Source organism: Lissotriton helveticus, chromosome 4_1 (genome assembly GCF_964261635.1).
Source record: "Lissotriton helveticus chromosome 4_1, aLisHel1.1, whole genome shotgun sequence".
Lineage (NCBI taxonomy): Eukaryota > Metazoa > Chordata > Amphibia > Caudata > Salamandridae > Lissotriton > Lissotriton helveticus.
Genome location: NC_136063.1, coordinates 803,037,368 through 803,064,133, shown reverse-complemented (window position 1 = coordinate 803,064,133; position 26,766 = coordinate 803,037,368).

Here is a 26,766-nt window from a genome sequence, read left to right as displayed (position 1 = left end):
ACACTCTTTTCTAGGATGTGATCATTCTCCCTGGGTCATTACATCCTCAAAGGCAGGTCCCTGATGGGTGGTCCTCAGTAATCTTCTAGGTCTGCCCCGTGACCAGTATCACAAATGAAGCAGATGGACCTACGTAATGTGCACATTATCATCCATGATGTGCTGGGGCAAATGCTGCCTGGAGAATTATCTCCTCAACAGCAACGTGGTTGCACATTATGGAATTAGGACATGTGTAATCTTTTATATCACTTGCCCCTCTATGGATTACTTGATTAATATAGCACAGAATTACTCATGCTGTCTGTTTTGTAACATTCTGTTTGTTTTCTAAAAATCATTAAATTTGTTTTATAAAAAATGATGCCATTCAGGTAGAATGCATAGGATCGAAGACTTGATGACTGCAGTAGGTCAGGGCATGTGATTTTCCTAGCTTGATCTCGGAGGGGTATTTCATCATGTGGTTAGATGTTGAGATTAGACATATAATAGCATTCATGAGACCTTATGATACATACCAGTTCTGTAGGATGCAATTTGACTTTTCATGCTGTGAAGTGTGAGTTGTTGCCTTTCCCTTTACATAACTGTGATTGTTGCAGCCAGGTTTTCTTGTTCCTACTAACTATACTTAAAGAAAGTCCCATCTATTATGTTTAGATCATTATCGCGTCCTCCCCAGCCAGGGAACATACAAAATGAACACACAACACACAGAGCTCAGTATCAGTCTCCTTACATTATAACTGTTAATAACCACACCTTAACACCTCCCAGTTAATTACATAATACTGCTATTGAGTACACCAGGAACCGCAAGGTCCTAGCACACATAGTCTCAAGACACTATATATCCCCCTTATTTTTTAAAACTTGTCTTTTATTCAGTATTGCACAAGCATCACATTACATCCTGTCCCACCATGTCACGGAACAATGAAAAAAGAATCACATTACCCTACATATCAGGTAGGTAGTACAGGATATCACTGCGACCTCAATGTTGGCCCATGTGCTCGGCTCCCAAGCGTCATTGCTTGGTATACATTTTCATGTATGACACACAGGTCAACTCCCATAGTAATGAGTTCTGCACAGAAAAACAAAAGTAACAGTCAAAAACTATAATTATAACTTGGCAGTGACAGGCAGTTGGGCGATATTCGCCCAAAAATCCTCGGGCAGAGGGCAGGGAACAATTATGCACGTATGTGAAGCCCCCCAGTCTCCTAGGGGGCATTGCACCATCTCATCTGAGTCGGGTGTAAGCGTAATGCATGAGCGGGGTAGCAATCAAGACGGCTCAATCTGCTGAGATAAGTATGTAATTCAACTATTCCGCAATAAGTTAGGGAGCGTGTAGGGAACCAACACACATCCCATCTCCCACCTTGTTAAACAAAAAGGTGTAAACAAAACAGCTGGAATGTGAATGGTTCCTATAGGGAAACAAAGCAGGAATGTGTTTAGAGTTCTACGTGGAATCTGAAGAGTGGATCCTTTTTGGACTATGAGCCCTCACGCACTCTAACAAGTGCCATGCTTCATCATAGGGCTTTGCTCCTTGTCGAGTCAGCGCTGCAATGCTCGACGGGCACCCTCTAGGGGGCTCTTTGGCAGAGATCTTTTTCCAAAGCCTTTTGTGAAGTGCCCATGTAGGGCACTAGGTGTATATGTGTAACAAGTGAGTGTTTGGGGTAGTGAGTGCTAGTGACTTAAAAAGGATCAGGAAAATCTCAAGGTTAAAGAATGTTTTTTCAGTAAATCCACCTGTCCTGAATTAAAACCAGTGCGCCACCAATAGGCAATATTACTATCAAGCGGTCAACATGTTTCTTGCCTAAATATGTCAATTAATGATCCAGGCAACTCTTCAGGACCAAGGAAGGTTGCATTTTATCTGCACAATTCTTGGAACCATTTGATTTGAACACGTGATCCAAGCTGTAGGGTGCTTCTGATAATGCACCATAAAAACCTGATTAGGCTGAACTTTTTGAAGATAACAAGGTTGACCTATTAGAACAAGGAAAGAGCAAGGTGACAAATGTAATAAAAATGATCATGGCTGGTTGACATTTGCGTAAATAATACACTTCTAAAATCACTCGGCATGCTTTACACCATGGAAAAACTCTTAATGTGATGATAAAACAAATAATGGTGGGAAGACATGACCAACACATTAAACATCAGACATGAAAATATTACCAATGGTCGCAAACATTGTGGATGGGCCGGAGGAGTGACCACTTACCCAATTGTGGTTAGATGTGTGCCTCCTCAAGGGCGTCTGGAGCAGCATGCTGTATTTCAGAGCAACAGGTTTTTGTCAGGGCAGGATATTTTTCATCTATGATTTTTCCTGGAAAAAATTCCAATTGTGCATGCAAAGTATTTGAACATTTATTCGCACTCTGTTCGTCAGAGTAGGTGAGAAAGAAAACAGCCAATACGTATTTCACCCCTTACATGGCCATCCGGCCCGGGGCTTCCTCAGGGCGTTTGAAGTAAAATGCAGTCTGTCAACGTCGTAAATTGTAGGCGTTTCTTGTGAGTTCTCTGTATTTCAGCATACGGTTGCAGGATAGAAAATATATACATCAGAAAATGTCCTGTGGGGTGGAGGGCGTTGTGAAAAGCGGCCTACACCCAGTCAGGGATGTTAAAATCTTGAAATTGGGGATGGTACTTACGCTGTCCTGATAACCATAGCGACCTACCCTGTCTCGAGCACCTCAGGAGTGAGGACGGCGGGTGGTCGACTCTTAAGAACTAGTTATTTTGGTAGCTACAAGCCGGTATGTGCCGGAGACCTAGAGTTCACAGTGGAAGTTGCGTGCCGACGCAACTGCCTGGGCTCTGATGGGACCAACGAGTGGTGAAGAAAAAAAACGGGCATTATGGGCACCATCTTAAAGTGTAGGAGGAGTTCCATATTAGAGGAATATGTAAAGGCGTGTGTATGGTTATTATAAACACGGATGCATACAGGCATAAGCAAAATTATTCATTTACACAAACTATTTTCAAACGGAAGGAAGCAATGATATAGTTTGCCATTCACAAATTCACAGGAGTGGTCATGCACATCTTAGGCTGCTTAAATATACAAGAAAATGACGCGATTGATGACAGTGGCTACATTCTGATAAAGTGCTAATTAGAGTAAGATGGCAGCCGTCACTGGGTGTGGTATGGAGATGATGTTGTTAGTAGCTCGGGTAGCAGGTGTGTTTATGACACAGGGTGAGGAGGGCAGCTATAGGTATGCCATGGGGTTAACCTTTCGTGTGTGGACCCTGAAGCTAGTGGGTAGATGTCAGGGGTGTTATGAGTGAGTATCATAGGTCAATTTCCACCCAAGGTATATCCTCATTCAAACCATGTAAATGGGTGGATAATCGAAAAATCCAATTCTGCTGTATTTTGAAGAGTGTAAAGCTATGCAACGTTTGAGTCCATAATGCACACTAGAAAGGACCCCAATACTTTTTCTACACAAAAGGTTTCTAGTGGCACAAGTTGAATACACAATTCGACATATAACGAGCCGTTGTTTTTAATCCACAAGCTCATGTGGTTTATTTCACAATTAGTTACATATTTTTGAAAACCAATATACACATTAACAGTATGTCATGTTAAGGAACACAATTTCACGGTTTAACATTGCATACACAAACAATTAAGAGTTGTTGGACACTACACAAAATAGAAGAAATAAATGAACACAATTGGATAAAACACAGATCACCAGTCCTATATTGATAGGGAAACACACTGGGGCTGAGGTCATCTGAGTTATACAGACAACAAGTATCAACAGTCTCTTGCCTATGTGTGCAGCCCAGGGACTTTGAAATTAAAAGTGTTGGCATTAGGAGAGTAATTATTTATACACTTTACTCCTCGGGCACCTGTGAAAGTATCTTGTCCCAGAGGCAGGGGTCAATGCCAAAAGGGAAGAGCAGTTCCTGTGGTAAGAGGTAATGATGGTAAATAATCCAAGAAATCCAGAATAAATAAAGGAGTGTTTATTGGAGCATCCACTCGGTAAGAGATCAGCAGTGCAACTGACAACAGTGTGATCCAGTTAACATGAACCAAAACAAGCACATTTTAAGATACACAAGTCATGTAAGGAATATTAGAAATGAACCATTTTAAAAGGAATAACAAGGAGTATTCTATCCAGAATTCTCACCTATAAAACATTCTGTAATGATGACATAGAAAACACCATACTACACATCCCCTCCCTTAATAAATAATGAAAAAGGAAAATACATGCAGTTTAATTAACGATAAATAATAAAATCATCACATTTTTGGGGAATACGTTTTTGTCTTTTAGACACAGAAACATCATGAGAATTCATTTGTGCATGAGAAGCAACATTACAATCAACTATTTCATGACCATTATTGGTAGATTTAGACTCCTCATTTGGATTTACAGTATCACTGGATCCATAGAATTGTGTCCTTTAAAAATAAAAGGATCCACTTTAGCAACTTTAGAAATGTTCCACCAAGATCCTTTATCCAGAAGAACTGAAGTTTTGCCAATTTTACATATGACAAAAACGTCAGAAAATTTTGATTGACCTTTCTTTACAAACGTGGGCAATTTAATTTTAACTCTATCACCAATACATAACTTTGGTTTTATTGAAGAAACATCCTTGTTAAAATAACAAGCATTCTCCTTTGCTAATTTGTAGATATTGGTCAAATCCAAGTTTGAGTTGACTTTCTCAACCCAAGAAAGAGATATTTCTTGTTGGGGATTTCAACCTTTAAGTAGCAAAAATTGAGAAAATTTCGTAGAAGAATGTGGTGTACATAAATAAGACCAAACTAAATCAGCAACATGGATTTTAACATCAATATGAGATTTCAAAGCCAATTGTATACCTTCTACCAAAACCCTATTAAATCTTTTCACAAGACCATTCATATTAGGAGAATACAATGCTGTTTTAATATGTTTGATATTAAGTTTTTTAAGAAAAACGTCAAACAAATGAGAAGTAAATTGAGTTCCATTATCTGACACAATAGTCAAAGGAAAACCCTCTCTTTTAAAAATCTTCTTTAAAAAATTCAATAATAGAACAAGAATCAATCTGAGACAACCATTTGTATTCAACCCATTTGGAGAAATAACCAATGACAACTACAATGTATAACTTATGAGCTTGAATACCCTCATAAGGACCCAAAATATCAATAGCTAATTTTCTCCAAGGCTTGTCAGGAATTTAAACTCTCACTGAATCAGAATGCAAAGGCTTCAATACCTTGTCTGAATTAGCACATGAAGAACATTTTTTAACAAAAAAACAATATTATCATCCATATAAGGCCACCAAAATATTTCTCTAACTTTTTTGATTGTGCTAGACTGGCCTAAATGACCCAGATGAGCAATAGAAATTATTTTTTTGTCTGATAGAATTTGGCGGAACAAAACAATCACCTTTTAAAATTAAATTGTCATTATATGTCAATTCATCTTTCACCCTCCAAAATTCAGCAAGTTTTTTAGAAAGAGTTCTATCAAGTGGCCAACCATCTATGATATATTTTTTTACCAAAGACAGATCTTCATCTAACTCCATTGCTTTAAACCATTCATCTTTTGAAATAAGATCAGATAAAGAAAGAACCACATCATCAATAGATGCTACTACACACTCATCAAAACATTCAGAATTATTTGTAAATTTGAGATCAGGCAACAATCTGGACAAACAATCAGCTCTAGTGTTTTGTGAACCAGGGATATAAATTATTTCAAAATTATATTCATAAAGTTTGGCAAGTATGCGTATTAATCTTGAAGATGCTTTACCTACGCCGTTAGTAGACAACAACGAAATCAAAGGTTTGTGATCAGTCTTTATTTTAAAAGACTTTCCCCAAAGATATGTCTTGAAATGTTCAACTGCCCATGAACAACCTAACGCCTCCCTTTCAATAGTGGAATAGTTAGCTTCAGCAATAGACAAAGGTCTGGATGCAAAAGCAATAGTAACTTCCTTGTCACCCCTGATTTGACCTAATACAGCGCCAAGTCCAGTGGAACTAGCATCAACCGTAATTACACTGAGAGCAGTGGCAGAAAATGGAGAAAGAGGTTTACAATCAATAATAGCTGTCTGAATAGCAGTCACAGCAGAAGAATGTTCACTTAACCATACAAATTTACATCCTTTTTTAAGTAATAACCTTCAAGGTAAAACAATGTCAGAAAGGTTTTTAACAAATCTCGAATAGTATTCGCATAAACCTAAGAACAATTTTAGTTGATCTTTGTCTTTGGGGTCCTTCATATTTTTAATGGAAGAAAGAAGATCTTTCTTAGGAAAAATACCTTTAGAACCAATAGAATGTCCTCAGTACTCAACTTCTGAAGCAAAAAATTTGCACTTGTCTAAACGAATGGTCATTCCCTTACCATCTAAGATGGACAAAACCTTATCCAAGCTTTCCTTATGTTTTTTTTTTTTTTTTTTTTTTTAAACCTTTATTGTACAGAAGGCGCTCACAGATACGGGCCTACAACCCACCGGGCCGGCCACCACAATAAAATGACATACTAGGCAATACAGGAGTAACAACAGGATTTCTAAATAGCTCATATGAAGGCAAAGGTAACAAGTCTTCGAGCCGCCATCACGGACAGGATAAGAGTAGGTTAATTTTATAATAGAAAAAGGGGGTTTCGCAGGATAATGACAATCTGTAGAGTCCAGAGGGCCGCGGTGGGCCGTGAGCAAGCCGAAGTTTCGAATACAGGAAAAGACCAAAAGAACAGTCACATTTTGGCAAAGGCAGAACGTGAGTCCCACATCAATAACAATCACAACCGCTGCTCAACGCCCTCCCACCACTACCATGGCACATAATAGTAAAACAGCGAAAAGTACGCTTACAAAACTAAAAGCCCTCCGTTACAGCAACCCAGGAAAGGAAAAGAAAAATGAGGGTGGGGGAAGGGAAAATAAGGGAGGAAAAGGACATCGGAAAAAAGGAGGGGGAAAGTGAGGGCGCAGCGTCAGTGCACGCCCCCCACGGCTAACAAAGCACCCAATACTAATTTCGGCACAAGGAACTAGTGGCAACAGGAGAAACGGATGCGTAATAAACCGTGACAGCAGACATACCAAAAGGGCCATGCCAGCACAAACACCCCGGGGGGCGACGCGCCGACACCGCGTCACGAAATTAGGGGATACATAAGAGCCATAGAACCAAAAGAGGAACAAAGGAAGATACAATAAAACAGACCCCCCCACCACCCCGCACAGCCCACCCTGCACCCCTGCAGAAGGCTATGGCCTACCCCCCAGCAGCGTGCCTGTCGCCCTAATTAGAACCCGAAATATAGAAGAAATATAGAAAGAAAGAATCACGTAGATAAAAAAGGGGGGGGAAGGGAAAACAGGGAAAAACAGCGGGAGAGGAGCCACAGAATCAAAACCCCTTCGGCTCCCACCCCCCCGCCCGAGAATATTCAGAGCCCACAGGAAGTTGGTATAGACACGGATAAGCCCCAGGAACGTTAAGAAGTATCAAACAGATTCATACAATTTTAAACGGATCACCCAACCATACCAAAAATTAACAGTCCACAGAGGCAAGATCAGCTCAACCCTGTCCTCGTTTTTCGCAAACTGTAGCCGTCCAACGAAGCAGGAACCAGATCACATGGAAACGGAGGTGAATAACAGGGAGTCGAATCACAAATACACTCAAGTCATAGCGATCGCGACACGGATGATCCAGAAAGTACAGTAACCACCTAAGGCAAAGCAGGCACAGTTCCGAAGAGAACACGGAGAAAGACGGTCCAGCGGCACAGTCACAGGATCTTCGTTCGGTCATGTGAGGCAAAAGAGGAAAAGGAGACCCATCAAGGGCGGTCCAGACGGGATCTGGCTGGCGAACCTCCGGAGCAGAAGGAGGCACAGGACGAAGAAGGGCAGCGGACTGCCGTATATCCACACCAACAGCAGCCTCCAGGTCCACGACCCCAAGGAAAGTTCCAGCAGCACACAACAGAGATGAAGCCGCACAAACCGGAGGGGGCCCGGCAGGCCCGGCCAGGGGACCTCTCTCCAGGATAGCGATAGGTGCGGTCATGGGCGCCCCCCAGGAGCGCAGGGCGGCGAGGATGTCGCCAAGTGTAGGCTCACCTTTGCAGTATTCAGAAAACGCGCCGTGCGGCGGATCCGCATCGCCGGTCCCAGCAAGGCCGAGAGTCATGGGTCCGGCCGCCATCTTAGAAGCCCGGCGGGGCCGCTGCAAACACCAACCCCCGCCCGGATACCAACGGGGCCAAATAGGATACAGGCAGCCACCGGCGGAGGTGCCACCAGGGCAGGAAGAGGGGCCACCAGAAGAAGGCGATGCGCCGGCACCCCACACGCCGCCGGCACCGTTCTCCGAGCCCGGGCGGAGGAATTCAAAATGGCCGGGTCGGAGAGCAAAGGGGAGACGAGTCAGATGTACGATTAACCCCGTCCATGGAAGGCAGCGCCCCAACACCAGGCCGCAGGACCGCCGGACCAGGCCCGGGGGGCCGCAATCGGTCTATTAGCACATCGGCCTCTCCGACCGACTCCACACCACCACCAAGGGCCGGCCACCGCACCCCGTCCAGCCCGGGCGCCGCCAGGGAGTGCCAGGCCCGGCCGCTCCGGAGGCCCCGAAGCAGACAGGGGCGTAACTCGGGATCCGTGACACCCAGGAACCACCGGAGCAAACGGTAAGCGCCTGTGAGGTATCGTCGTTCCACTGCACATCGTAGAATACTTCCCGGGGCAGGATAAAGTACAGGATAGTTGTTACAGACAGGAGAGTGAACGGAGCCGAGCTAAAACGCTGCCATCTCGGACGCGAGCTTGGCTCCTCCTCCTTCCTTATGTTTTTTAATAGAATCAAAAAACACTAAAATGTCATCTTGAAAAGCAATAACTTTTTCGGTGTTTTTGAATAAAGAATTCATTAGCTTCTGAAAAACTGAAGCTGCTGAAGAGAGTGGAGTGGTGTGGCTCACTGGTTAGAGGCGGCAGACCCGTAAGCAGAGGACGGCTCGGGACCAGGGTTCGATTCCCGATGCGGCAGGGTCGTGGACCAGGGTCAGCGGGCTCGATAATTCTCGCCTCGGTGCCTACTCTAGTCAGGGACCACACTCGGCAACTCTGGGCATTAGCTTGCCTCATCTTCACAACGGCCCCCCAGACCGCCGGGGATGCTTGGTCGCACCTTAGAGATACCCATTAGGGACCATCTCTCAGGGTGAGCCAGGACGGGTTCCCCAGCGGTCGAAGCGCGGAGATACTCCTCCGGGAGTTGATTCTAGCGCTATATAAACCCACAATTAAATTAAATTAAATTAAAAGGCATCCTAATGTATCTAAACTTACCATCAGATGTGATAAAGGTTGTAATATCTCTAGAATCTTCAGTTAATTCCACCTGATGGTACGCAGATTTGAGATCTATAGTACTAAAAACTTTTGCCCCCTCTAATTCAGCCAACAAATCTTGTATTTCAGGCAAAGGATGACATTCCATAACAATTTGTTTATTTACAGATCTCAAATCCGTGCACATTCTGTGCTCGCCATTTTATTTTAACTAAAACAATGGGAGAAACCCATTCAGATGCATTGACAGGTTCAATAACGCCTTCAGAACATAGTTTTTTTATCATATCAGATAGTTCACTTCTGACTGATAAAGGAACATTCCTTAATTTATGTTTGGAGGGAATGGCATTCTTTTTTAACACCATTTTATGTGAAAAACCTTTAACCTTTCCAAGTTCATTTTTAAATAAATTTTTGTGTTTTTTAAGCAGATCTGATGTCAAATTGTCAGTGTTGTTACACTCAACACTATTAATATGTAAATCTTCAACAAAACACACTTGAGTTTTGGCATTTGGACGTAATGTAATGTCAAATTTCCGTTGATGTTTCCAGCCTAGTACCTGTAATCCGTCAATAGCTACATAAACTTTACCACAAATAGTCTTGTGTTTAAAAGAAATGCTAGACACAAAATAACCCAACATATCGATTTCCTTGCCCCCAAAACCAAACACACGAATATCATTAGGTTTTAATGGTTTGTTATCCCAAGCTTTGTAGAAGAAAGCATCAGAAATGATTGTATAAGGAGAGCCAGAATCAGCCATAACTTCAATATTCTTTCCTTCAACTGAAATGGTGCACAATGGAGGAATGTATGGTTCTGAATCGATATCCTCATCATCAACTACAACTTGACCTAATTTATGACACTCAGTGATAGCCAGGATTTCATTTTCACAAGATTTTTCTATAGAAGTTTCTTCTTGCATCTCCACATCTGAAAGAAAAGCTACTCTTCTATTGGATAAACAATAATTACCAAAATGGCCCATCTTTTTGCATTTAAAACATTCCTTACCTCTTGCTGGACATTGTCTAAATTGAAAGGAATGAGATTTTGACCCACAACGATTACAAAATACCTTCCTTGAATTATTTTGTGGTTTGTAATTACTTTGTATAGGGGTCCTTTAATAAAGGCCTTGTTTTTAGGTAATACTTGAGCTCTAGAAGTAGAGTCTTTGACATTAATAGCAGCTATACCAGTAGTGATTTTATCTACATTAATGGTATTAAAAGAAGTAATGGAACGTTCAACACTCTTAGCAATGCAAATAGTTTCCTCCAAAGATAGATTGCGTTGTCTAAGTAATTGCTCTTGCACTTTTTTATTAGAACAACGAATAATTAACTGATCACGAATATATTTGTCAATTTGATCTCCAAATTCACACTCTGCAGCCAGAACCCTAAGACATTCAACATAAGTGTCAACAGGTTTGTTAACTAATTGGTGTCTTGTATAAAAATTATACCTTTCTATGACAATATGAGGTTGTTCAGTAAACCTCTTTTTCAACCTGTCAACTGCTTCAGAGAAACAATCATAATCACCTTGATCCATACCAGAAGGAGTGAAAGATAATGGTAAATGAATAAAAACATCTTCAGCATGACCACCTAAAGTATTTAAAAGAATAGCTAATTTCTTTGAAGGAGAAAAACTCCCACCATCAATAGCTAATAAGTAATGGTCAAATAACCTGTACCATTTCTCCCATTTCATACAATGTTGACTAGGTCCTGAATAGAAAGGAGGTGGTGGAGTACCACATACAGTACTCATGGTGCAAAATTGCTTAAACTAAACTTTCATACACGATAACTATTAATATATTAAGCAAAACACATAACAAATTATGCGAAAATAGTTGTTAAATAAATAAATAACGTATCTCTTACTAATTTATGACAAATACGCCCGACATATGTGAAACGCAATAATACTGTGGTTGCCAAGAAACAAAAAGTAAACAAAATAGCCGCTAACGCGATGATGTCATCGCGTAATATAACATCATCGCGTATTACGTGGTGACAGGCGTATTGGTGTCCGCGTCACCAAGACGCACAGAACGTTGTAGACAGTGATCCGTGCTGAAGTTCTGAAGCGTTGGCAGAGAAGTTCCAATGCCGCAGGTAAGCTTCTTCATTTAAAAATAAATATGGTGCCTCTCTAAATGTAGATGACCGCGTGCCAGGGATCCAAGTCAAATGATGAAATCTTACCCTGCGCGAATATTTCAAAATAGTCGGTCAGTTCCCAGTTCAAAATAAATACGCTACTCCAAAGTGCAAATTTTCCTTGTGCCCAAAAATCTATGCTATCAAAGACTGTAAGACTCCAAAGCTCTTTTCCTCGCTGCAATGGTTGATCACGAAGACAACGTGATAAAATAAGCAGCAGTTTCAAAAGTCGCCTCGCTTGAAATTCCTTCAGTTCAAAGTTAGGAAAAACTGCTTTTTAAATAAAATCTTGTCTTTCTTCATGAATTGAAGTATTGCTAACTTGGCACAGGTAGTAGTGAAGAGCACACTGCAGGGAATTTAAATCAGGAGTCGAATTCCAGTAGAAGAAGAAAAATCTTGACATAAAAATTATTTAAAAATTCCCAAAATAATCTGTAGATGCTCCAAAACGACAATAAACAATCCCAATCGTCGCCAATATGTGGTAAGAGGTAATGATGGTAAATAATTCAAGAAATCCAGAATAAGTAACGGAGTATTTATTGGAGCATCCACTCTGTAAGAGATCAGCAGTGCAACTGACAACAGTGTGATCCAGTTAACATGAACCAAAACAAGCACATTTTAAGATACACAAGTCATGTAAAGAATATTAGAAATGAACCATTCTAAAAGGAATAACAAGGAGAAATCTATCCAGAATTCTCACCTACAAAACATTCTGTAATGATGACATAGAAAACACCATACTACAGTTCCTATTTAAAGATACCACCAAGTCCAGGTCCTGACGAAAACCCCAAAATGAATGTGGGGTTGGAAACGCATTGACCCCACCCTCTGGTACAAGATACTTTTACAAGTGCCCGAGGAGAAAAGTGAATAAATAATTACTCTCCTAGTGCGAACACTTTCAATTTCAAAGTCCCAGGGCTGTACACATAGGCAGAAGACTGTTGATACTTGATGTCTGTATACCTCAGATGACCTCAACCCCAGTGTGTTTACCTATCAATATAGGACTGGTGATGTGTTTTATCCAATTGTGTTCATTTATTTCTTAATTGTTTGTGTATGCAATGCTAAACCGTGAAATTGTGTTTCTTAACATGACATACTGTTAATGTGTATATTGTTTTTCAAAAATATGTGAATAATTGTGAAATAAACCAAACAAGCTTGTGGATTAAAAACACTGGCTCGTTATATGTCGAATTGTCTTTTGAAGGGGGCACCTTTAGTGTGGTTAGGTAGTGTTTCAAGTACGATCCAGTGTAAGTTATCTTGGTGCTTGTTTACTGACATCTCACATAACTGCGATGTTCTGTATTGCGACTCACAGGGCGAGTTGCCATACCTATGTATCTTTTCTCACATGGACATGTAACTGTGTAGATGCAATTCTTGGTGTTGCAATTGGTATGTGATTTTTTGTGACCAAGTAAAGATTGCTGTGAGTTTGATTTCTTTAGTAGCTGTGGTACGGTTGCAAACTGAGCAGGAGCCACAGGGGAAATTACCTTTCACCGGCGGTAGAGACCATAGGGTATTCTGGTTGAAAACATCAAGTCTCTGGGGTCTAGTGTGGACCAGCATGTCCTTGATGTTGGTTGGTTCGTTTAAATGCAAACCTCAGGGGAGGTAACCTGAGGTTGCCTGAACTCAGAATGTTTCAGCGTTTTCTTATGATCTTACGTATTCTGTTTCACTCAGCCCTGTAAGTGATGACGCAGGTAAGCATATCAGTGGGTGGTCTCTCAGCGTGTTCTAAGAGAGCTTCTCTGTTATTGTTCCTCACCCATTTCTTAGCTATTTTAACAGAGTGTGTAGGACAGCCTCAAGGTTTTTTGCCAATTCCTGTGCCTGGGTATTGTTTCAATGATGGTGCTGCAATTGCGGCGCAATCGGAGAACTGGCCGTATGGGAGATTTTCTTGTAGTGGTTTGGGATGGTGGCTCCCAAAGAGTAGGAGACTGTTGCAGTCTCTCAGCTTTTTAAATGTGGTTGTTGTTAATTTTATGCCTGCCTCCAAGTGTATTATCGGATCTAGAAAGGGTACATCTGAGATATTACTCATGAAGTGGAGGAAGGTGTTGAGGGAGTTAACCCATTCAGAGAAAGTCTCAACTGTTCTCCTGTCCCCTTGCTCCTACAAAGACCCCCTAGAGGGTGCCCATTGAGCATTACAGCGCCGCCGAGACGAGCAAAACCCTATGATGAAGCATGAAAATCGTTAGAGCGTGTTAGGGCACCTATTCAAAGAAGGATCCACCCTTCGGATTCCACTATTCCTAACTTGTTAGAACTCCAAGCACACTCCTGTCTGTATTTTTCTCTATAGGAACTGCATAACCATTCACATTCCAGTAATCATTTGGAGCATGTATTCTGGACCTTTATGCTCTCTTGGCCCTCCCTTGTTGAAGTAGGTAAACAAAACAGCAGCATTATATTTCTTCGAAAAGTTGTTGAGGTGCTCACACTAGCCGACCAGATTGAGTGGTAAGAGGTAGTTGGGAAACACTCTGATTGTGCATCATTGATACAGGATCTGATGCTTGATTTGCATTGTCAGGCAGGAACACCTCATCCATGATTGCAGGATCTGACGAACATCAAGTAAGGTGTTTGAAGAGTGACGAGTCCCGTGTGATGATTTTTTGGGGACAATGTGCCGTCATCATATGTCCTTTGCATGTCACAACTCTCAGAGGATCGACAGCAAATGGTGGGTCTTTTTTCCATTTTCACTTTAGCTTGACTAGGACCCAGTCACCTTCATCGGAGACTGTTTCCTGAGCTTGCCGATGCCTATCAGTATAGGTCTTCATTTTGTGCTTTCGAACAGTGTCTGTGACACTAACATCATCAGCATTCCGAGTTTGGTCTGCTGTCCGCTGTGGTAGTTTGGTTCTTATGGCTCTTCCAAATAGCAAGTTGGCAGGACTCTCACCAGTTGTGGAGTGAGGACTTGTGCGATAAGCACGTAGGGCTTGACATAAAGCCTGGTTTAATTTGATCCCCTTCATCAATGCTCGCTGAATAACCATTTTGACTGTGCCCATGAATCATTCCATAAAGCCATTAGCTTGGGGCCACAAGGGTGTACTGTTATGCTGTTTGACATTGAGTCTGACTAGAAACTCTTTGAATTCTTTGCTATTGAATGGCAACCCATTGTCAGATTTGAGATTGACAGGGATACCCCATGCTGCAAAGATGTCTTCCAACCACTCAAAGACTTGGTCATGGGTAGTTGAATATAACTCCTCTACTAAAGGAAAGCGTCAATGACTACCATGAGATTACATACATTTGCTAGGGGCCCAAAGACGTCAACTGCAATTCTCTCCCAGGCTTAAGCAGGAAAGTCAGACATGGTTAACGGATGCTGTGTCACTTTGGGGGAAAGGCAGTTGCAGAAATGGTACTCTTTCAATTCGCACTCAACTCACTCACCTATGCATGGGAACCCAACTCGGTGTATTAAAAGTCTTTTAGTGGTGGCAATGCCCCAATGTGCTTCATGGGCTAGTTCTATGACTTGCTGTCTTAGGCTCTCTGGTACGATTTGTTTTTGGCCTCTCAAGACAATATCTTTTTTGGTGACTGACAGACTCTTTCTCCACAATTGAGTTGAAATTATGTCTTTGAGTGCAAGTATGTTTTTTCCGGCTTTGGTTGCAGCCACAATATGTTCAATAGATAAGGATGCTAGTGTGCTGGACCTTACAATGAAGTTGAGGTACTCTTCAGCTGTTTTAGACGTGGAACTGTGACGATGTAATGGCACTTGCCAAAAGTAGTCTGCAAGATTCTGATCTTTGCCTGGCTTATGTACGATTGTATAGTAGTATTTTAGTCATCGTACTCCCACCTTCAGTATGAGGGGCATCTTGTTTTATGGGTTTCTGAAAATGGTGAGAATGCTTGGTGGTCTGTAATGATAGTGAAAGATTTTCCGAACAGAAACACATAAAAATGTTTGCAGGCCCACACTACAGCCAGACTCCCCTTCTCCAACTTAGAAAGGCACGTTCTGTGCCAGACAGGCTTCGACTGGCATAAGCGACAATGTATCTTTGAGCATTTGGATGACCATTATGTTGAGCAAGAAAGCTCCCAGCCCCACCGGGCTTGCATCTACTGTTATCTCGATATGTAACGTAGGGTCAAAATAGTCCATCTTGGTTGCATGTTGAAGTTTTGATCACATTCGGGAGACCACTTAAAAGGAACATTTTGCTTTGTCAAGTCTCCCAATGGGACACTCACAGTAACAAAATCATGAATGTACCTTGAGCAATATATGGCCATGCCTAGGAATGATCTCAGCATGGTAACATCTTGTGGGGGGCACGTAGGTACAGTGCTTGTACTATGGGACAGGAGTCATTCCCCCATCGGAAAATATGTGCTCACATCCCTTGAGTTTGGTCTTGTGAAACTCACACTTCGCTGCATTTAGAGTTAGACCTTGTAGGAGGATGGATATCTGACTATGGTTGCCCCCAACTTTCTGCCTAGTGTTTAGCTGGTTTTCGACTTAGTTGGCCTGGGATCCTGCTAATCAGGACCCCAGGTTGTCTGCTCTCTCTGTAAAATGGACTCCATGTACTTTAGGTACATATCCAATTGGGTATTGGGTCACCGTGTGAGCCCATGTATAGTGTACCATAGGTACCCAGGGCATAGGTGCATCCAAGGCCTACCAGGGGCTGCAGCATGTCTTATGCCACCCCTGGCTGGCCATCCAAATTGACACAACTGGCTGATCACTCAGCTGGGGCAAGGTCGTGTAATCACCCCTTGCTTAGGTATAGTATTCCTATACCTACCATTATATATAGACACATATATACCTATAAGTCACTCCTATGGCAGGCCTTAACAATCCTGGAGGCAGAGTGCATGGTTTTATGTGAGATGGTGCTCTAGCATGAGCTGAGCCTGTCTGCAGCTTTCGGAACCATGTCCTTATAGCTGTTTTATGATATAGACATACCATATACTCTTAACTGCATTATAATCCGCGCGGTTAATGCTAACTTTGGTTTCGCTTTATCAAAACATGTCGTGTAAAGTGTCATGCACTTTGGAATACTACCCCCCCACCAGTTCTGGCGGCGGGGGTAGCATTCCACCCTTCTAGAGGGAGAAGACATGTAGTTGGAGCTTTACCCAGTTAAAGTTAAACAGAGCCTCAGCATCACAAAATGGATGCTGCTGCCACAGACACAAGTCTAACCTCCTACAGCTGGGAGCCGTTCCAGCGAGGGAGGCCTGGACAATAGGTTTCCTGCCTTGGGAGGTGCTAGCACCTCCCCAGACAGGCTATAGTGTATTGGGGCAGGGTGGGTTGAAAGAAATGAGACACTGCCTGGGACACAAAAGGTGCTCCATGCATAGTCTGGTTCAAACCAGTTGCTGGGGCACTCCAGCCCCAGCTCTGGCGTGAAACTGGACAAAGGGAAAGGGGTGTAACCACCCCCTTCCCTGGTCCCACCCATAGGAGGGACCTAGCAGGTAATCCAGCCGCTTTAATTTGACTAAAGCTAGGAGCTGAGTCTAGAGACTTTAGATTATCCTGAACTGAAACTCTGGAATGAAACTCTGGACCTTCGACATTCTACTGCAACTAGAAGACTGAAGTATCTCCCTTGTGGTCAAGGAGTGACCACCCTGTGCAAACAGGCACCACCTCGCGAATTTACGGTTTGCTTTGTTGATGCTCCCAAAGGATCCAGACAACTCTGCTTCACAGGGCTGGATTTCCAGACTTCTCCGACCTTGGCCGATACCTCCAGCAAAGCTGAGACCTGTGGTGGACACGAGAGATGTGGGACTGGACACCTGGCCATTTTGCCCTTTGCTAAATTGTGCAGCTTCTGAGGTGTTCTCAAAGTTGTGCATTGGCACTTGAGAAGCCCCAACACCGAGGCGAAAGTGCATTGAAGCTCAGCCCTTCACACTCCACGAGTGCCGCGTGGGGCCTGCTCTTGCATTTTCTCTTGGTGTGTCTTCACGGTTGCTAGCCCGCTGGCTAGTGGCCATCTTGAAGACTCCATTTTGAATCAACACTGCTTGTCTGGTTGCTCTGGGCTTGCTCCTGCTTTCCTGCAAAATGGAAGCCCCACAGACCTTGCTGGTCTGTACAAGAAGCCGATCTTTACATCCTGCATAGGTTGCTTTTGCCAAGGCTTGTTGACTCCAATCCGGAAGCCGACACCACCAACAGTGAAATCCTTTGTGGGACAGTCCGTATCCAGCTCTTGGTTGTTGTCGACGCCTCCTGGTCTACGTGGCTGCAGAGACAAGCTTCCTAACATCACCTGATTGCATCTCGACATCGCCTGGTTCCTTCCTGGTTCCTTTCCGGTCACTGGCTAGTGACCCAGACTCTGTCCCCTCTGCTTTCAGGTTCTTCACCTCCTCGATCCACCCTTGGATCCACCCGGACATCTTCATCCTGGTCGCCTCTAGCATCTTCTTGCAGCTCTCCATAGGATTCGACGACGAAATCCGACGCAACTTGACACCTATGCACCCGGCGTCCCTAGGTGAGGTAACTCGAGTACTCCAGTGCTCCCGCGGGTAATAACTATCCAAGTGTCCTACTTTAACTGGGTTTTCCCGTAGTCCACCCGGAAGGTCCGAAATCAACTAGTTTCTAAACTTTACGTTCCCATTGAAAGTCTTTGAGAACCTGCATGTGTGTTTAGACACTGCACACGCCTCCTGTGGGGCTCCTGCTTCCTAACCTTTGGTTACTCTGTGTAGCCCCACCGATTTCCAAGGTCCTAGGCCTGTTCACCTGTCCTGAAGTGGTTCTTATACCACTTCTTTAGTATATGGTTTACGAGGGCCCTAGGGCAGAATTGTAATTGTGCAACTTAACGTATGCTTATTAAGTTACTTGTGCTGTATCTCGAACTCTGACCTCATAAAGAGTGCAGAGGGGTTGTGTTAGAAATAAATACATATATATTTTATATATACCTTGTGTGGTGTGTTTCACATTGGTATGCAGCGGTTGGGATAAGACCTTGCTGATTGTTTTACCATAATATCTTGAGATATCATTTGAAAGATCACATTAAGGTACCTAGAGGTACATATAATTCAAGTCTTAAATACTTAAGTTCTACTGAACTTAGATGTTGTAGAGCAAAGGGCCTAGCACACCCTGACTACTACTCCTAGAGCGGTTTAGTAGGCAACACTTAGTGTAGGTAGGTGCATACACCACACCTCACTAGATCATGTCTCTGTGAGCAGAACCAAGTGGATCTCTCTCAGTGGAGGTAGATCCTTTAAGGATACCTTCCAGATATGATACCCTAACCTTCCAGGATTTGAGGCACTTGTGCACAAGTAGGAGGTTAAAACAGGGTTCCCACCCTACCCTCAGACACCTAATTGAGCTCATGGAAGAATATGGTGCTCTAAAGGCCTCTAGCACACGATTGTCAGTTAATGCAGATGAGGTACAGCCCTCAACAGAGGATTCCCCTGATCCTACTCTTATTGATGAAGAAGAGGTAGAAGAGGAGGACTCTGATGGGGATGCTAATAGTCAGGTCTTAGTGGGAACACTTAGCCAGGCTAACCTAAACCTACATGGGGCTGGAGGGGGCATAGCCCCATACAGGCTCCCAAGTAGGCTTAACACTGAGCCCAGGAGGAGGAAATCCCTATCCAGGGAAGCCTGGCACATCTCAACACAAATGCATACCGCACCTTCACTATTCTTTTTTTTGCACTACCGCTATGGGCGAAACCCATGGTGTAGGAGTTGTGGAGCGCTCAATGATGTCATGCTTCAACAGCGTTTCTAGCTCTTTCTCAACGGTTCCTTACAAGTGAAAAGGGATTCTGTGGTGTCACTGGGCAACAGGGCAAATGTCTTTGTTAAAATGAAGTTACACTTCCATTGTCTTGAGCCTTCATATGCCGTGAAACAACAATGAGAACTGACTCACAATTTCAGATTGAGCATGCAGGTTATAATTGAGAGATATGAGTCCCATGTCAGCAGTGGTGGCAAAACTGAGTAAGCATGCGCTGGATGAAGTACCTTGAAGAATGTGGATTGGTGCTTGCATTGACGTAGTTTTATGTTGCAATTATGCTATGTACGATCCTTGACTCTGCAACGATTCAGAGGCAGCCCACAAATATACGTTTGTGTTTTATGGGTTGAGACATGGCACCAGTGACAGGCTGTTAAACGTTTAAACAGGCATGATGTTTATTGATGCACTTCTGCCCTTGATAAATGTTACGGCTGGATGGTTGGAGAACGTTCCTCAGGATCAGTACAACATACAATATGGGTCCACATCTCGATATCCCTAATTCTGCTTACAATGCAGGCACAGAATATTGGGGCTATCAAGCGAGGGAAAGGGTATGGTATGGGAACTGCGAGGAACAAGACCAGAAACAACAATTTTAAATTTTATTCTAACTGTTCCTTACAGAAAACAGTTTTCAAGTGGAGTGGTGCATACAATAATTACCTAGCACACTGCAGTAATTCGCTATGTGTGTTTGACCAAACTATAAATGAAGTGCATGTATCATAAGGTCTCCCCAAAGGAATGTGTTAGGATGATGCTTCAGCTGAAAATCAAAGAGAACATGAAATCCCAGTGCATATATTCAAGCAAGATAAACACTTCTAGCATTTAAATAGGAACTTTCACGTGTACCTCAAGCACAATTGTTTCAGTTTTTGCCAACTGAAACTTTACTTTCAGGAATCTTCAAAACATATCAATCTAGATTCTCTGGTTAACTTCATCATGAGCAAAACTTCTACAGATTAACCTACTCAAAAATAGCTCAACAAAAGAAAAAAGTTGCAAACTGCAATTCAGAAAATCAATACTGAATTCCACCAATGGTGAATAGTTTGTAGCTCAGGCATGCACCATACGACTGTAGCACATATGTCCCACAAATATGTGCCATACGTTACTTCTATTGTAATCCCCACTGAAAGATATGTTGAGCTCAATACTAAATGGGACTCCAAAATTCCAAAGAAGAATTGAGCTTCCTCAAGCAATCACACAATTTTGGAATTCAAATGGAGTTTCCCTACCTGGGATTCTGTCGCTGTAGTTAGCTAGGTGAATTGTAGCCTCCGATTCCTAATCGAGGACACAAAAGCTGCAGTTAGCAGGAGCCAGCAAACAATGAAATATCCATAATGCAAGTTATTTCCAGACGAGTTTGGAAACCATTAAGCTTGTTCAACTACTCGAGCCCTATTCAAGTCAGCTGGGTGGGAGTAATGCCACCCTGATTCATTGGCAGGGGAGTCAGACCCAGCTAGATGAATTCCATGATTGGCTCAACTCTCGCCACAGTGACATTAAATTTACATTAAATTCTAGTCACAACAAAATGACCTTTCTGGATGTCACAGTAGGCAACAACGAGGGATCGCTATTTACAACAATGCACAAAAAAACAACGGATAGAAATACAATCTTGCATTTCAAAAGCTCGCATCCACAAAGTTTAAGAGAAAACTTGCCCTACGGGCAGATGCTAAGGATAAAACGCAACTGCACGAACTCATCTGATTTTGAGACACATGCTTCCATATTTTGTAAAGAAATGGCAAATAGGGGGTACCCAAAAAAGCTGCTTTCACACACGAAGAAACGAGTTAGTTTCATCTCAAGGGACTCTTTGCTCAAGGTGAAGAAGAAGGAGGAGCTTGCGAGATTGGTCTGTGTGTCGACCTACGGCCAACACACAAACCAATTCAAGCGCATCATTCTAAATAACTGGCATTTACTGGAAACGCTGGACCCTCCCCTTCAAAAACCTATCTTCGCCATGTGTAAAAATAAAAGCATAGGGCAACAGTTGGTAAAGGCAGACAGTTTTATCCAGAAGCCAAAAAGTGATCTTATTGCCCAATGGAATTTAAAACCCATTTGCGGGCACCGCAAATGTGGCAATTGCGTGTCCTGTGCGTCAACACTTGAAGGAAATGTTTTTTCCAATAATGATGTGACATGGAGACATGATGTCTTCACAAATTGTCGAACTAAGAATGTGGTCTATGCTGTGGTGTGCGTCTGTGACAAAGTGTATATAGGTAAAACAACCCAAGCAGCCAATGTCAGAATCACACAGCACCGGTCACGGATTAAGAAAAAAGTGCTGACCGCGCCAATGGTGGAACATTTTGTGAGCTGTAAACACACCGAAAATGATTTTAAGTGGACGATTCTTTTTTGGATTGACTCTAAATATAATCCAAATGTAGAAACGGCCTTGCTCCAGAAGGAAGCCTATTTAATAATGAAGTTCAATAGTTCAATAGTGTGAACAATGGGCTCAACTGTCTGAGCGAAATAAACAGAATGTAAACAATAGGCAGGTATCCACAGTCATGGTGAACTACTGTTCCCAGAAGCCTCCATGTTGGGGCACACACCTTTCCAAGTCACATGATGATCATGTGACTTGGTTCCTTAAGACTTGCAAAACACCCGCGCGATCTCCTAAGCGTTTGTAGCAGCACTGTCCCGGGTGATGTGGACGTTTACCTAAAACAAACAATAAGGTAAGCCCCTATGCAGCGCAGAGAAGTGTGTGATAATTGGCTTCATACTCAGCACAACGCGGCCCGTTTTACACGTGCACCGCTTGTTCTTTCAGACTTTGAATCATTGAGACCACCGGCAGCGACAGGCAGAAGCCCCGTGTCAGACGGGTTAAGGTAGGCTTCTTTGGGAAGGCTCAAACAATGAGATCGATGTTGCGTCTGGCGCCAGTACGCGCCCAGACTAAAACGTGTCCGTTTTACTTGCATTTTTACAGAAATCAAGTACATCAATTCACTCAGAGCGGGGTCGAACCGCCCCAGAGCGGACCAAAAGTAAGTCAGTGCAGCACTTATTAAATATTAAAGCATTGCACTCGCAGTCAATGTGAGGCTGATTACTGTTATTCACATTATTGTAGAATATGTGACCCGGGTGAGGAATTTCCCCTGTCGGTTGAAGTGACACACACGTGACGTCAACACCAACACATGAAAGGTAAAACACTGCCCCGGTGGCCTCTTTATTTTGAATTCGAAACCACACAGATTTTTGATATAAACAATCTCACTTTGTTCCAGTGAGCACCCACGGCACAGACCACAGTACACGTAAAGTGCAGCCCTGGAATTCGAACTTAGCAGGTAGGCTGCACCTCCCAACGGGAGAAATCCCTTTGTAAATATTGAATGGCGGTAGGACAAGATAGATTACGTTTTTTATGTTTTTTTATTTTAGAAATAGCTTCCATGGACCAGACTTTGACAGCCCTGATGAGAGTCCTTTGATTCATCCAAGGGACTTGAAACGCGTCGGCATTATTCATTTCTGTTACATTCATTTGATTGTGATTAATACAGAACACCTTCAGATTTGCATATGAGCAGATATATGCTGTATTGGTTTGAGATACTTGATAATGTTTTTTTTGTCTAAAAGTGTGGCAGGATCAAGACTGTACTATTAGATAACAGCGCTATCTTTTTCACTGTGTCCAAGAGCACTCTGGTATTGGAATTGTACATACATGTAATTATTAGTTATGTAGTCATGTCTTTTGTACTGTATTAATGTTGGTATTTTTGTGGAATATTTATGTATTGTAGAGTATATGGCAATTCGTGAAGTTGATAATGTTCTTTGTTGTGCCTAAACTAGAACAACTGATCGACTTAAAAAATAAATGAATTCAAAAGACTTGAAAGTCTGGTTAAACTAATAAATTTTGGTTTACCCAATCCAGCATTCATTGGTTTATTCAAAATAGAGGCATAGGTAAAATCCCCATTTTTTCTGTACCCTGATTCATTGGACATGTAGTCCCCTTTTTCACTGTATCAAAACAAAAAGGGCATTATTAAACATGAACTTAAACACAGTGTATGTGTGAAAACATGAAACCCCCCCTTATGTACGGAGTGTGTACTTGAGCCAGTTTCTGGGCCCTGACTGCACCATTAGAGCAATCACACTCTGTATTGGTCTTCTTTCCCAACAATAAAAGTTACAGGGCACTCTTTGACTTTTATTGTATTGTTGGAGCAACGTTCAAAAGAGTGCTGTTGTTTCTTTCCAAGCAGTCACACCTATGGGTGCATTTCGTTCTTTGGTCGAGGCTTTCATCGCACATCCATCTTCTTCATCGGTGCTCGATAGTGACATCGAAGAGTCTTTGTAGGACAAACTTGATGACAATCGACTTTGTTTGGTTTCTACTTGTCGTATCTGATGTCACTTTTTTTCCTTGTGGGTGGGGCGAGAATGCTTCTGGTGTCCATTTCTCTCTTGATGTGACATAATTTGTTTCTCCTTTGACTTTTAAACCATTATGAAGTGGTTTTCCTTCCGTCAACCTTTGTACTTCTGTTCAATGGCTGGACATTTATTTTCATGGGGAAATGAAAGCCCACATCGGAAACACAACTTTTCTTTAAGGATATCAACTTACATGTCTCTACCTTGTGCTTGTGTATAACGGCGATTCACTCTTTGCTGTTACAGCTTTCATGTGGGCAGCCTCATGATCCGCTCTTTCATCGGTTCATGCAGCCATTGATATTTTCTCCAAACTCAACATGGGTCTTCTGAACGAGTCTGAAAGAAATCCAACGATGACTCTGAGACGCATGGCTTCTTCGTCATTAATCTCACTAAACTTACAGTGTTTGATATGCATGTCAAGTCTTTCAACAAACTCATCCTTCGTTTCACCAACTTGTTGTCCTGCTTGATTCAAAAGTTACCTATTATAGTCAATATTTAGCATCAGATTTAACTTGGCTCCTAATGCTTCTTTGATTTGATGGTACGATATTGTATCAATCTGTTAGATTTCCTTCATCACTTCTTTTACTTCATCACCAGCAAGGTTCTTTAAGTATTTAATGGTTTTCTTGTCATCTAGCTATTCCAAGGTGCCTTTTCAGTCATGGAATGTCTAGATCCATAGAGGCGTCTTCTATAAGTGCTTGAGCCTGGGTCTTCCTGCCCGCTCACAGATCATGTGGAGCTGTCTTCATCCTTGGCGGTAAGTGAGTTTTCTGTCTCTTGCACATGGTAATCTTTCTCTGTGTTGTTCCGGCAGCTTTCAGCGTTCTCAGTCCAAACTGCAATTTCCACAATGGCTGGCCATGCGTTTGGGCCACAACGCTTGATTTTAAATGTACTAGATATCACTTGCTACTTTGCACACATCAGCCTCTCGTTCAAGACCAGGTCGTCACGTCAGATTTCGAAGTTGTGAAGCATTCTGTTTCACTGATGAGTACATTTTAGTTTCTGCTACCTGGTTTTCACTGCCTTTAGCGTTGTACCTGGTTGTTGCTGCCTTTTGCGTTGCACCTGGTTATCACTGCCTTTAGCTTTTGCTTTGTAAGGATGATGGCTCTGTGTTATGGCGCAGCACAGTATTTCTTCTTCAGCCTTACCAGCAGGTTTTGGTGGGCTTTTCCAACTATGCTCTTCTTTGAGGACTTCAATTCCTTCAAAGTGTTGGGTGTCAGCTGGAGCGGGGCTTACACTCCCCATACACCAACTACATGGTGCTTCGCATCGACATGGGGCACACGTAGCATGCATGAGCAGTTTGCTGTATCACTGCAAAATCTTATGGAGAGCAGTCTAGTTTCTTGGGGCACCTAACCCTACATTTCGCCAGTTGTCGCGTCCTCCCACCCAAGGAGCATCTATAATGAACACGCTACGCATGGAGCTCAGTAACAAATGTCTTTATTCTTCAGCATACAATATTCAAACTAGTTTCTCCTTACACCATAGCCATTAATTACCACACCTTGACAACTCCCAGCCAATCAAGTAATTCGTCTATTGAGTCTGGCCAGAACCGCAAGTAAGCATGGGCGGATCTAGCGGATCTCGCGTACGCGAATTTGCGGATTTACGGATTCGCAATCCGCGAAGATACGCAAACTCTCGCGGATTTGCGGATTTTCCCGTTTTTTGTGTTGGCGAGCGTTCGCGCCGATTTTGGGACAATTTCGCAATTGCGAACTTACTTTTCGGCACGCAACGGCCGCGACTATGTTGTTTCTACGTCTGGTTTATCTCACAGGTTCACAGCACCCTCTGTTTCACCACTGCCACCCTCTGGGACACCCATGCCACCCTCTGGTACATCCTCACTGCCACCCATTAGGTTTGTTTATCACTGTAGTTTATGGGGGGTGAAAAAAGCAAGCACACCTCCCCTACTTCAACTGCCATGAATTAATTTGGGGTTGATTAATGTGTCAGTTATTTAGAAAGTTCCAGTCTGGCTGGCACCTGCTTCCTTCCTTATCTGTAAATTGCTTTCTGTTGCAGTGAAATTTTTTTTCACAGGACCTTTATGGTCTACTTGTAGCTATTCTATGAGCCTGCTGTTTGGGTCATAGCAGGGTCATAGAATAGTTGCAAACTCTGGAGGGGCCCCTCAGGAAGCACTACAGTGAATGTTACAAATGTTAAGTTTGAACTTTTGCACCTGCTCATTGCTTTCAGTTTAGCAAAAATCGTTTTTTCTGCAATTTCGCGCGTTTTTTGGGGCGCGAATCTGTGCGAGATCGATTTCGGAAGCCGCGAATGCTTGCGAATACACAATTTTTTTTTTTGCGACGTGTATGTTCGCGTGCTTTTGTGCGTGTTCGCGAGGCGCTTGTAGCTATACGTTTGCCAAGTTACCCTAGCGGTCGTACACGGGCGCGGCCATCTTGTTTGCGTGACGTAACTCCGTTTCCGGCCGCTATGTGTAATCTCGCAAACTGTGCTGCTCGCTAGTACAATTTCGCGCGTGCTCGCGAGGAAAATCTCGCGCGAACTTACCCACGCGGTCCTGAACGGGCGCGGCCATCTTGTTTCTCATTCATTGCTATGGTTCTGGGCATGCTTTCTGTATCCTCTCTGAATCTCTGCCATCCTTTGCTTGTTTGAAGTTTATTTGATCTATTTTACTTATTAATCTATCCCTCTATTTTTCTAGCTCTATATTTTTGTGTTTTCTGCTGCTTTTAGTTACTTTTAAACTACTTTTTTAAACTCTTTTCTTTTCTTCT